Source organism: Anomalospiza imberbis, chromosome 2, assembly GCF_031753505.1.
Source record: "Anomalospiza imberbis isolate Cuckoo-Finch-1a 21T00152 chromosome 2, ASM3175350v1, whole genome shotgun sequence".
Taxonomy (NCBI): domain Eukaryota; kingdom Metazoa; phylum Chordata; class Aves; order Passeriformes; family Viduidae; genus Anomalospiza; species Anomalospiza imberbis.
In genome coordinates, this window is record NC_089682.1 from 29914900 (window position 1) to 29928717 (window position 13818).

Genomic DNA, 13818 nt, shown 5'->3' on the forward strand with positions numbered 1-13818 from the left:
GTCAACCAGGCCAAAATCCTAATTTCTGTAGGATTCTACATGGAAAAGAACCTATACGTAACTGTGGCCTACTGCAAATACAGGCAGGTCTTCACCAGGACTTCTTCACAGATCTGTGAGTCTTTGTTCAAAAATTTGTCCTGCAAGGTGCCAGTAAAAAGCACACATTGCAGGCAAGACACAGTAGAAACTCTACCCCGTGTGCTTTCCCCATAGGATGTGGGCAATCCACAGGTCTACAGGAAAACAATGCTGAATGATGGAGTCAACATAAGATAAGCATTGTTTAAAGTAATTTATTCTTCAGATTTTGGGTCCATGATTTCTGTGAGGCAATTCTCTGAGGCAGTGGAGCCCAAGCTCCTGCCCCCTCCATGAGGAGGTTAATCCACAGCTAATTAGTGCCTACACTAGAAATACGAATCCTCAGTGTGTGTTCAGCCAGATATGGAGGTTAGTTCTTGTTTGTTTCATATCCAAAAATGTCAATGGTAAGCATCTGTGTTCTACCTCATCTCCCTAGCCAGCAGCAGAACTTGCAGGCTGCTTGAAGTGTCTGAGGACCTCAGTGCTTTCAAAGAGCTGAAGATTTCAAGCACTCCAGCCCAATTGCTCTCAGGGCCCATGACCATAGGCCAAACTTCCTGAAATTATCCTCTGCAGCTGACAGCCTGCAGAAACAAGCTTGTCTGAGACCTCCCACATCAGCAGTGAAGAGTGTGCTCTGCACTGTGTGACACAAGCAGGTGCACCTCTCTGTCCTCCTGCACCACATCTCAGCCTCACATGCCAGAACCCGACGGCCATGCTCTCTACCAGTCTCTTCCAAACAGGCCAGTTCGGGACTGAGGCTCCAGGATGAGGCCCAAACATTGGAAGTTTCCTAGATCATGTGAAACTAACTGAAATGCCAGTTAGTTCTGTAGCAGAATGATTGCTTTGGGACAGTAGATAAATTTTCATGGGAAATGCCATGAGATCAGGTGTCCTCCAGCTTTATTTGGTTTCTTTCAGCTTTTGAACTGAACAAAGCCCTATTCTCAGGAAAATAATCCTACAAACACTACAAAGTGATCATCTTTTGTTACATGGAAATGGCATCTTGAGGTAATTTTGGACTTTTTCTGCAAAAAAGCCTGATGTTCAGAAGCTACCAAGAGGGCAAAGAGATTGTGAAGAGTTACTAGCAAAGGAACAGAGAACAAAACAGGAAATGTTATTATACTGATGCAACACATCCTTATCTTGAGCACTGGGTGTGATTCTGGTCTCCACTGACAAAAAAGATACTGTAGCATGAAAATAAGTTATTAAAAAGAGCAGTAATTACATCAGAGGCAAAGAGGGCTTCTGCTACAAGAATAAACCAAATTGTCTGTCACTCTGTGGCTGAGAAAGGAGAGGACTTTCAGCATCAGGAAAAATACACTGGAAACTATTTTTCAGTACCTGTCATGAGAAAGGAAACAGGGAAATGATCAGACATACAGTTAAAGCAGAAAACACTAATCTTTCACATAAGTAAAACCCAAAACTAATTGCCATGTGAAGTTTTTGTTAAAGTAAATGCACAGTTGTTTTCAAGAGGCATGACTCAAAGAGAGGCACACTGATCACCATTTAAGGCGCTGTTGGAAAAACTGCTTTAAACTGAGGCTGTCCATCCCCTGTGGTTGACACTGGCAGAGTTTATCATCCTCTTCTTCACCCATTATTGATGGCTTGTGCTTTTGGTTAGCAACAGGATAAAGACCTGGAGATGGTTGGTGGGTGAAGTTGTTCAAGCTGATATGATAGTTATTTTCTTACATAAACAGGGAAGCAGAAGAAATGCAAAGGTGTAGGTAACTCTCATTTGAATTTAAATTCCTTTTTTATTTTTGTCAGTTATTTTATTTAATCTCACAAGAGCTGCTATTAATAACTCTTCTAAGAACCAAAAGAGAATTTTTTTTTCCATGAAACCTGGAATTCCTGCAGTCTGGAGATTTGTTCCTGTAAGGTCTCAGGTTCTGCTTTTGGGAAAGATTTGTTCATTTCCTCCCCTTTGTTCTTACTTTGGAGCAGAAAAATCTTCTAGGAAAAAAAAAAGGCTCACAACAACAAATTTTCATTCTTTGTGGCTCAGAAATATAGAGTAATGCAGATACATGCAAAAATGCTTCACCGGGGAGGGGACAATTGAACAGATGGATTTTGAGCACTGACAACAAATGTAAAGTGGCAAGATTTTGCATTTCTAAGCAAAGAAACCTAATATTTTATACCAACAGACAGTTTCCCATTCCAAATCCCAGTTCTAGTGCTGTGTCAAAGCCCTTTTGGGAAACAGGCTTTCTGACAGTCTTTTCCTTGGTGTTTCTTACTAGCCACTTAAGTCCCACAGCATCACACAGCTCTGCTGAAACCTCAGTTCACTCACCTAGGCTGGACATTAGGATGCCTGCGGGCATCCTGCTCAAGCAGCACTTCTCTGGGGCCAAGGTCTTCTATCACAGGCGTCGCCTCACTGCTCATTGCTTCACCTTGTGGGCTTTGCTAACTGGTCACTCAGCACCATGCGAGCGCAAAAGGAAATGAAGCCTTCCTTGTGCTCAAATTGCCAGTGAGATATGAAGGAAGTGTTGTTCCACAGAGGCAAGGTCTAGACTGCAGATGCATTACACAGCTTGGCAACTGCAGACTCCATTTGCATTATAGCAGAGAATTTATGGAAAAAACGTGCATGCAAAAGCAGCAGATTTGGGCACTTCTGGGTCCTTCCACTTCTGTGGAAACTATACCTCAGCGTGAAGGAGAAACCATATTTCACCTCCTCTCTATTTACAAAAGAGCAGCTGAAGCAAGTAAGTGTAAAAGAAGGAAAAATCAAGTACATTTTGTTTTATTACCTAATGTGGACATGCTGGTATCTCTCAGGGTACACAAACATCCCTAATGTAGAAGTAAGTAATAGAAATTATGAAGGAAGTAGAAAAAATGCATATGAGTTCAGTGAATATTCATCCTGCAAAGACTGACAAATCACAGCAGGTAAGCCCTCATATACTCTTGATTCCAGAGTAAGTGTGCACTGTATACTGGACTCCCAAGCAAGTGCAGACAACCCTGAATGTTTTGTTCAGGGAATTGCACAAGTGAGGGTCACACCCTCTGTCCAGAGCACTGATAAGCTCAGTGAGGGTCTTGAGGCTCTTAAACAAATGGCCTGACATCCTCAGGGGACATTCCAGAGTTGCACACGAGGTAACGCATTGATCCCAGGCTAGGCCAAGCCAAGGGTGCTCTGTACTGCCTCAGCAACCTCAGTGCAGACATTCCCACACTGCTGCAGATGTCATGGGACAGGGGGGTGACATGGAGTTGATTGGGTCAGACTCTGCGCTCCAACAGTACCAAGATTCATAAAAGTAAATTGATTTACAAGTCAGACTGAGGACAATCCACAATGACCACATAAGGCTTTCAGTCAGAAAATTAGCCAGAAATCAGAGGACCCAACTTCTAAAGTCTGTAAGGCTTCTACATCTGAGGAAGAACACTCCATCCTGTATCCTGAAACTAGGATGCTACTCGTTTGGAACTTATAAGTCATGAGGAAAACAGAGAACAGCCAAGAGTGAATTTGGCACTAGCCATTTAGGGGATGGACATTAATAAGAAATTTATATTCTGAGGCTCTGACTCCTTTTAAGTAAGTCAGGCTCTCACACTTGCTTTCAACAAGCAAATCTGTACTACCAGGTACAAGTTCAGCCAGGTACCTCAGAAGAAGCAGAAAGTGTCCTAGGAGAAGTTGGGGGAGCACATTTTTCTTCAGGGCAAGGGATGTCACCAGTTTCCTAATGACTGCTCTAACCACAATGCCAGGATGAGAATGAAGAACTGAGCGGGGGTGCAGTCAGATTTTTTGTATCATCAGAGCTGTTTCTGCTCTGTTAACATCTATTCTCAGAAGACAGATGGCCAGCTTACATCATGACTGGGGGTGGAAGTAAGTATTTCCCATTAATTACCTCTAAATTCAAAAGTAAGGATTAATGAAGAGTAGCCAAATAAGAAAGTAGAACTCTTTCTGGGTTTCTTAGAGGTCCTTACCTTCTGCCACTAACCAGACTGGACCATCCCTCTCCCTCTGGGGGTTGTGAGCATGCCTAAATTCATGCAAAAATTGTCCATAGGCACTTTTCTACCTCCACAGGATATCACAGAAGCAATACTGTGTTCATACAAATTAATTTATACTATTTTTTTCAGACAACCAGAAATTTTCTGTATGAGAGTGCTTGTGTGGAGAATCTTTCCAGAGACCCTCCTCCTGCTGTTATGATAAAACTTATCAATACTTATCAATACCGGTAAATCAGCAAAACATTTCTGTCAAGATGGTTCCCTGCCCCAGCAAAACCTCAGGTGTCAGATCTGACCTTTGAATTTTAAGACCTCAGCAGAAAAGGCAGTCTCTCATAAAAAATATAACCAGAAATTTGATTTTATCTCTCTATATCACTAGCATCCTTTTTCTATGAATTCATATGCTAAAGGCTGAAAGACACAATTTAAAAGTAGTCATAAATAGAACAGCAACTCCCTGCCTGACAAACCAATGAAGAAAATATATCTGTAAAGCAATTGCTACATTATATAATCTTAAAAAATAGGTGGGAGATACTGAAGTCTTTGAGTTAGTCTTCTTACTAAAAATATTCTACCTGTTTCTTCTGGTTTGATCATTTGAGTCAAACAATGTCTGGAAAGAAGGAGTTAACTTCTAGTGACTGAAATTCTGGGTAAATTAATGAGAAGGATGAAGAACCCAGAAGTTTAGGTCAAAATGTAAAGTCTAACAGGAAGCAGTACCATTTGCATCAAGACAATATAAATATTTATGTTCCAAAGACTAAGACAATAGAATAGTGATGACAGAAATAGAACATGCACTTGCAAAATACTTCAAGGTGATTGTCACTAAGTTCCTTCAGATGGTCCATTTAATCTTGAAAAGACAAATAAATTTACTGCAATAAACAACAGAAATACCAGATCTTGAAACAACAAACATCTAGTTGGAATTAGTGAAATCATGGCAAAATGTCAAATTTATAGAAAGATAGAAAGCAACTGTGGAGTTGGTTGAGGCAACATAATGGACAATGACAACATATGTTGTTGACACAAAGAAACAGGCAGTGATTGACAAAAGTAGACAATGCTGAATTTTGATGAGTCTAAAATTCAGACAAAATTATTCCTTCTAATACTTGACATTAATAAATTAAGCTATCAATAAATAGATGAAAAAGAATGCTTGCCAACAGTGGCAGCAAACTTTGATGGAATATCACCATCCTTGTATTGGTTTTATAGTTCAAGTCATAGAACTATGACAGCAGCTGTGCTGCTTCAGACCATCTAACTCAGTACTTCTTCTGAGGTAAGGACTATTAAGAAAAACAAAAAGTAAAATCATATCCAACATGCACTATAACCCTACCTCAGTACTGCCCTAGCCTTCAAAGGCTATCACCACCAGGAATATCCTGAGCCTGTTAATGTTTTGTCTATTTATTCCCATTCAGAGCCTGGTCTTTGCAGGAACCCATGTGGACTTCCTATGTGTGCAATGTCCTCTGTCAGTGGAGCTTCAAATGTGAAAGCCAGCCCAGCAGCTTGGGGCAACTGTTGAGATACTATTCTGATTTTCAGGAACTCCTTTCACCGTGGCTGGAGACAGAATGCCTGACTGGGTTAGCTGCACAGCATTTCTCATGCTTTCCTCCAGTGTTTGTTGTTTCTCTGCTTTTCCCATCAGCCCTTGGAAGTAAACTGTGTCCTTTGGCTGTGAGACAGCTCTTGGTCAGAGGAATGGGTCAGCTGGAGCTATTGCAGCTGGCACATCTTGCCCCAGCCCTTACATACCCCTAGCTGGAGGAACGTGGGGACTCGCAGCATCTGTAACTAAACTTCATTACACAACAAAAGCCTTGGTTTCCTCACTTAGGGATTTATGATCATCTGCAGGTGGGTATATCCTCCACTCCTTATATACAGGTGCATCTCTTCACTGTAGGTCAAAAATAACTCCTACTACAGCTCACCTCAAAAGGCCCACCTCTGTACTCACAGCTGGAAAATACTTTGCTGACACCAAACCAGGAGCTTTTAGTGAAAGAAAATAATCCATTCTGCAAGGGAATTTCCTCTACACTGGGGCTTGTAAAGGAACATGGTGATCCAGGAGGTAGCCCCACTCAGGAAATCTAAAGATCATCAGGCTGATTTATCTTCAAAGAAAAAAGCCAAGAGCAATGAAAATGTCCATATTCAGTACATCTGTGGTTAGAGAGGGGTAGGTACAAAGATAAAATGGCATTTTCCTGCTTCACATGTCCCACAAGTAGCTCAAAATTCAACACATGATCATAATCAGAAATTATGTACAGTGCTGCTGTCTTGATTCTTCCTCACCTCCTCCCTTCTTCACCAGGCCAGGCCACAAAGACTTAATAATGCTGCCAAGTCCAGGTCAAATTTTTGCAAAGCATTACAAGAATCTTGTTTTTTTTCCAAGTAGCATCTTATTCAGTTGAGATGGTATTTAGCTGACATGTTTTCTTTTGTAAAATGCGTGCTTTAAGTCCCATTATGATATGGCCAAGAATTCTCATTTCATTTCCTATGGAAGACCATCTTATACTATCCACCTACTCTAAAAATGGAAATAGCCACCATCCTGTATTATTCACATCCTTGAGAGAAATGTCTCAAGTGCTCTAGGCCAATTCCAGCTAGGAACTGTTATAATTTACAAGTCCAAACATATGCGTAAGGTGGTTGTTTTTTTGAAAGACACAGCTGTGAGTATGAGGCCAGCTAGAGGCCATCCTTTTTGGTGGGTTTCAAGGAAGAGAGATAAAATGAAGAGCGGAACAAATGCATGGCCTGACTCACAGATTCCTGACGCCTCACCAAACACACTAAGCCCTTCTCTTCCATAACTCTTAGCCTATCCAAAGATACCAGCGACTGCTCACAGCCTCCCATAGCTGGGTCAGAAAAATTCGGTCATGGCAGCCCTGCATTTTTGAAGGTGCATGTGAACATTTTTGAGGTATCATGTGCAAAAGGAGCATGTCTGGGGCTGCTCTGGGACCCTTCAGTCATCAGGGGACCTTCATGTATCTTAATGCATATACTACTACAAAGCTTTAAAAATGACCATCTGAGCGCTCACTACAAAATCCACTGCTACTGAGAGCTATTGAATTATGAACCACACTGCCCCAGCCTCCTTGTGCTAATTGCTTTAATCACTTTCTGCAGTCTCATCTTCACCATTAGTTCTGGAACTCAGAATCATTTTGCCTGAGCCGTAACCATGGCAGGATTTTGATTTGGCTGCACTTATTATTGATATCAATATTAACAACAACAACAACAATAATAATATTTTAACAGACAAAGGTTCTAGAAAGACTTTGAAACCTCCTGATCACTTCCATTTTGCAAATTGTCTTCAATTTACAAACCCTGTGGCTATAGATTATTAATGAGGGAGTAAAAAATTGAAAAGCACTACATATCATTAGGAAAAAAAGAGTTTGCTAGGTCCCTTGGGATCTGAGCACACTATCCAAGGTAAGGATTGGGAACTGAGGATTGGTCATTTCAGGCAGCCAGTGCTTTCTGTCCCCCAAGAATACTGTGATGTACCATTTCAGATGATCTTCATGATGCACTGACTGCTCCTCTCTGATGGCAGCGTTGAGGCAATTCTTCTTCATGGACTCCAGGGGCCTACTGTCCATTTGCTGTCTGGTTTCCTATAAACAATCCAGCAACCAAGACTAAGATTTTCTCACCATGTAACTATTGGATCCATTTATTCCCAGCTCAGGGGACTAGATCATTAAATTAGGCACAAATTCCCCATCTATTACTATGTCAAGTAAATTCTAGGACTCTCAGTTGCCTGGGTAGCACATGGCCAGTAATGATCCTCCAGCCATTATGCACAGCAGATCTGCTGAATGCAGATGCCAGATGAAGTGGTCTCCAATCATAGTCTTCTTCTTGGACTAACCAAGGCAAGAGTTGCTCAATTAGATCTAACTGATATATGCTGGAGGCTGATTAAGAAACACAGCTCTACAGAGCTCTACTACTCCCCACATCCCAATCAGCTATGAGGCTCTGGATTAACAGTTGCACAGACGCAAAGGCCAAAACTCTCAATTTCCACTAAATTCCCTGCTGGTTCTTACAAAGGACAGAAAAAGCACTAAAAATAATAATTACAGTATAATTCAGAACAGCAGTTGTCAAAGTATCTTCTTTTTTTTGCTCCCTCTTGGTGTGCTTTTTTTTCTTTAATGCTGTGGCTTGGCATTATTAGCAGCAGAACTTCATTATGATTTCATGTAAACAGTGTGGCTTTTATTGGAAGGGGAAAGGTTCAGTCTCAGGCATCACTAGGTGGAGGCACTGCACAGCACAAGGCTGGTGTGGCTCATGACTCCAGGGGCTTCAGGATCCCCACAGCTAGCTTCTATAGCTCACCAACCCTCACCCTGGAACACCCACATAATCTTTTCCCATCCTCAGCTGTCTGCTCTCTTGGACGTGATCCTTTCTTAATAATAAGCCAATTCATCTTCTAATTTAGGTATCCAACTAACTTTATGGTCCAACCCTCCAAAAATGTCAAACATGCCAAAGTTAGCAGCTTTTTAAAAGTGACAGCAGATGGTGCTGGCACATCTTTGGCTCATTTAAATGCATATGTGTATCAAGCCATTCAGATCTAGGATGAGGAAACATATTTTTATGAAAAACTTGGCTTTTCTTTTAAAAGTCAGCATGTAGTCCATTCTCTTCAGTCTCTGAGGGGAATTAAGTCCCATTTACTTTAAAAATACTGGAATCAGAGCCAGATATCAAGCAGAACCAGATGTCACGACCCAGAAGAGAGCATACACAGATGGAAGGGGGACATATGGCACACAAGTTTTTTCCCACTGTGAGTGTCCCTGTCCAGACAGCTCTTTAGCTTTTTCCCTGTTTGTTCCTGGAGGCAATATGTAGGGGAGTTAACTGCCAAGGCTTTTTTCTGTTTTAAAGGGACAGATGAATGTTATTTTTTGTAACTCCCAAACACTCTGTTTATTCACCATTTCAGAATTTATAAACTTTACCTCTCAGTAGGGTCTTTAAACAGAATCATGGAATATTCTGAGTTGCAAGAGACCCACATGCATCAAGTCCAAGTCTAAAGTGAATGGCCCATATGGGGATAAAACATGCAACCTTGGCTTTATTAGTGCCATGCTCAGACCAACTGAGCTGATCTCAGGGTCCTAAAGATGCATTTATCCTACCATTTCTGCTATGTTCCACTTGAAATTATGTAGCTGTTTCACACCTTACCTAAAAAGTACAGATCTAATTGATACAGTCTGAGTGTGTGTCTCTAGGAGTGAGAGGTCAGAAAAGAGTAGATAGGTTGAATTTCTTTCCAAATCCAATGCTTGTCCAAGTCCCCCAGTTCCATGGCACAGAAGAAATAGTAATGTCATGCGTATTTGGAAAGAAAAAAATTAGAAAATAAGCAAATAAACAAACAGTGTGGATATTAGAAACAATGTGTTCAAAGAGAAAAAAAAAATGCCTTCTTAAGGACTTGTTGAATTCACATGCTCAGGGGACGTTAGATAAACAGAGAAAGAAAGTGCAGAAGATCAACTATCGAGGAGAGATGAAACAGCACTGTGGTGTGTTACCATAGACAGTGCAGGAAAAGGAAGCACTCCACTCATGCATATAGCCAGTGAGATAAGGGGAAGAGAGAATATGGAATTTTAAAACTGCCAACAGAAATAAAGCCCATCAGTGAAACTTGAATGAAAAAGAAAGAAAAAAACTAAATGGCACAGGGTTCAAAATTCCCCTCTGACTAGAGCCACTGCTATGCTCAAGAAAAAAAATATCAAACTAGAACAAAGATAAATGAGAGGCTGACAGCAGAAATGAACCAGAAATATTTACACATCTAAGTCACTTGATCTGGAGTACCAATTCAAAATCAACTTTTTGGAGCAAAAATTTCACCTTAATGACTTGATGACCTTTCTACCTTTCTTCAGGATGAGACAGTAACCCCTGATAAACACTGCCAAGCAGGGCTCTAACTCCAGCTGCAATCCCACAGTGTCCCAGGTGCTCTCTCAGAAGAGTCACACAAGCTGTACATTTTAACTGTGCCCCTTGATGCCCAGCAGACATCAGACTCCTTTTTTTCAATCAATTTTAAAATGGGAAGCAATCTTAGAGTGGGCTGAGGAAGCAGATGTTTCCACTACTACAATTTCCTAGCTCACTTTTAGTGACTAATGTTCAGTTTGTCTCAACAAACGCATCGAGTGTTGGTTAATACTATCCTAAATTAAAAGAGACTAAACATGCACATCAAGTGGCATGCTTTGCCTTTACTCTTGAGAATAATGAGTATAAAGATGAGAGGCGGAAATGCTATTGCTCCTGTGGTTATTTACATGTATTCCGAAGTTCTACAACATAATACTTCCTTGGTACTTCTAGGGAAAAGGTCTCTCCTTAGCACAGATGTCATAAATATTAACTGTATCCTGACTGCTTCATCTTCAAGCTAACTGCAGCTACGGAAGGAAGCAGAGTCACTGAGCTACCATAGTGTCTGAACAAAAGGCAAGATGGGCTTACCTCTCAAGCAGAATCTCAAGGCACAAAGATAAAGGGCAGATGTAAAATTGCTCTTGCACTGTTCTAACTTCTAGGATGCAATACAGAGGTCAATTTAAAGGAAAAGGAAAAAAAAAAAAAAAAAAACAAAGTCAGTCAGGGCTGTCCTGTCTGGGGCTACTGCATTAACTCTACCAGGTCCTAAAAACTCATTCTGATCTCAGAGCACATTCCTCCCAATCACATAAACCTCTACCCATGAATTAATACAGTCATAAAAGCTCTGCTGGTTTTGCATGGGAGGTTGGGAAGAGACACAGCTGGGAGAGGGGACCTAAACCAACCAAAGGGATAGTCCAGATCAGATGACATTGCGCTTAGTATATAAAGTGGGGGGAAGAAGGAAGAATAAGGGGATGTTTGGAGTGATGGTGTTCGTCTTCCCAAGTAACTATTGCACATGATGGGGTCCTGCTGTCCTGGAAATGGTTGAACACCTGCCTACCCATGGGAAGCAATTAATTAATTCCTTGTTTTTCTTTGCTCATGTGTGTGGCTTTTGCTTTCCCTATTAAACTGTCTTCATTTCAACCCACTGGTTTTCTGGCTTTTGCCCTTCTGAATCTCTCCCTGATCTCACTGGTGGGGAAGTGAGTGGCTGTGTGGGGCTTGGCTTGCTGGCTGGGGTTAAACCATGACAGATGTGTACATTAGAATGTGAAACAGGCCACACCTCAGTGTTATTTACCATAGATGTAAGAAAGTAGGATATGATCATGAAAAAATAATTTAAAAAGTCTCACAGAAAGACCAGCATCACAGTATGGATTGAAAGATGTAATGGAATTAGCAAATTCAGACAAGTTAATCACAAAGCAAGGAAAGAACAGTGCAATCTGGAGCACCAAACAAATAGACAGGAGCAAGCCAACAGAATAAGTATGTAGTTTTGGTTGAAAAGCAAAAAATGGTGCAGAGAATGCTTTCAATGTATCTTACACCACATAGCATTTAGACTTTGCTCTCTGTCAGCATAAACAATAAATATATCTACTATGAAGTGATAAACAAATACCCTTCCATTGATTACACTGTATTTGTCTTTTCCTTCTGAGTTTGTCAACTTTCCAGGGACAAATCTCTTGCCAGCTAATCATTTGTGGAGTTGTTGGGATTTGATTTTTTTTTTAATTAAGAGCAACCAGCATATCTGTGTCTATGGGACTTCTTTTATTTTATGACCAAAAAAATACTGTGTTTTCCGAAGTGACTTGCAAAAACAGTTTCCAAGGAGAGAAAACAGAGACAGAATTCAGCTTCAAAATTAAGCCCCCTTAAGAATAAGCAATCTCGTATCACGCTACATTGAAGTAGCTAAATAACAATCAACCATGATAACCAAAACCCATCTTCCACACTCATTTTTATAGAAGGACACAAAATAATCATATTAAATGTGGTTGTTTGAAAGAAAGTATTAGGTAAATCAATGCTGACTCACAATAATCTGTCTTCACTTAAGAGTCATTAGGAGTCTCACTTAGTGGAGAAATGGGAGAATTATTCTCTTGAATAATGTGACAAACCTCTGAAAAGAACTATGAAAAAAAGCAGCCAGAAATCATAACAGCACATTCACAGAGGAAAAAAAAAATACCAGCACAAATTGCAAATCAATTTACTTTTATGTAGTACGGCAGGTCCTAGTCATTCGTTTATTTGGTTTTTTTTTCATTTCAAAGCATATGAAATAAGGAAGCTGAAAAATCTACCACAGTTTTAACACCTTTTCCATATTATTTTTCTCCTTCTGCATGGAAAATAAGAAGGTTCTGATTTTAAACACAAATTTTTAAAAGTAATTAAATAAACTAATTTTAAATACTTTTTCGAGCAAACTAAGTCTAAACACAATGTAAAAAATGGACAATTATGATTATCTGAATTCTCCAAGTCCCTAAATTTATTTTTCTAAAATTTCCAGCCTAAATATTAGGCATTTCCAAAGAACATGGATTAAACATCTACTAGGACAACAGTGCCTCATCTGATGGCTCTACCCTGTTCCCAGTTTTTCTGGTGACACCTCAGAACAAGTCTCTAGTCAGTGAAGGCTGTGGAAAATTACACAGCTGTGAACCCCACAGCCAGGAGAATGAGACACTGCTCCTAAGGAGTATTTACTACACCTTTACAAAGAAAAAAAGTACCATGAAATGCAATCGGAAATCTTCCCCTTTGATTATATATTTCCACTCCTAGATTTTGCTTTCTCTCCCACCAATACAGCCCATGAAGAATATATTCTAGAGACATACCTCTGAGAACCAACTGAAAGAAAGTCCATGACAGATGCTACCCTGGCAATAAACATGATGTTAGAACCTACATAACTTCAGAAAATAATTTTTAAAAAGCAAGCAAAATTCATATTTGCATTTACATTATGTTCGTCAAGCCTGGAGCCCGAAAACTCCTGCTGCTTCAGACCACCTTGAAAAGGAAGCAGCATGCCGTTTTCTCAAAATGATGCACACCAAAAGTGGATTGGGATCCAAAAATACCAAGCTACTCTCAAGCAGCTTGATATAGCTACATGCCTCTAACTTTTTCTTTCACAAGTAGATGAGATACCATTTCTTGCCATTAGAATTTGGTCATGTTTCAGAACTGGCCACTTTCCACTCTGCAGGAAACCCAGCCCAAGCACAGTTCTTTGATAGATTCTCAGTGAATTTCTGTGCATGCAGTTAGCACAGCTGAGGCACAGCATGAGAACATCTGGTTTCCAGAGTAGCAGCACAGTCTAAAAAGCTTCCTGTTCTCAAGAAATATAAACTATTTTCAGTTTCCTAAGCATTAGAGACTAATTTTAAAAAGTAAACATACACCAGATATCACAGAATTGTTCAACACTCTAAAAATTCACAGATTTCATTCCCTTCCATTTGCTGAACACATTTAGTACCAACTGTTCAGCAGAAACACATTTAGTGTTGTGATGAGTTTTAAATATACCTGCTATGTCATGTATTTCCCCAACCCTTTCAAGAAGCAAGGGTAAGGTCTGCTGCTCAGCAGACAAAGCTTGCACAGAGCAGA

At 40.3% G+C, this 13818-nt stretch overlaps 1 long non-coding RNA gene across 1 annotated transcript; it reads left to right on the forward strand.

Annotated features, from left to right (window-relative positions):
* Positions 1 to 2903: 2903 nt before the first annotated feature.
* Positions 2904 to 6315, forward strand: LOC137468543 (uncharacterized). The gene is made up of 2 exons (XR_010996027.1): positions 2904 to 3994; positions 6071 to 6315. It is a non-coding gene; the product is annotated as an uncharacterized lncRNA (long non-coding RNA).
* Positions 6316 to 13818: the final 7503 nt, after the last annotated feature.